Below are 238 nucleotides of genomic sequence, written 5' to 3' on the forward strand. Positions count from 1 at the left end.
CCCCCTGTGATGCCCCCCCGCAGCGGCGGGAAACCGGCCCCTGCCGAGCCCTAGCAACTGGGAGCATCCTACTGAAATGCCTCACCGGCCCTCCTGCCCTACCAGTTCATTTGTGCGTGATATGCTGGTCATTATATATATTAAAATATATACTACATAATACACAACGCAATTCGGCTCTGGAATAGGGGAGGGACTTTCTACCTTTCAAGAACATGTAAACGAGCCGCCTTCCGAC

Source organism: Buceros rhinoceros, unplaced genomic scaffold, assembly GCF_000710305.1.
Source record: "Buceros rhinoceros silvestris isolate BGI_N320 unplaced genomic scaffold, ASM71030v1 scaffold7975, whole genome shotgun sequence".
Classification (NCBI taxonomy): Eukaryota; Metazoa; Chordata; class Aves; order Bucerotiformes; family Bucerotidae; genus Buceros; species Buceros rhinoceros.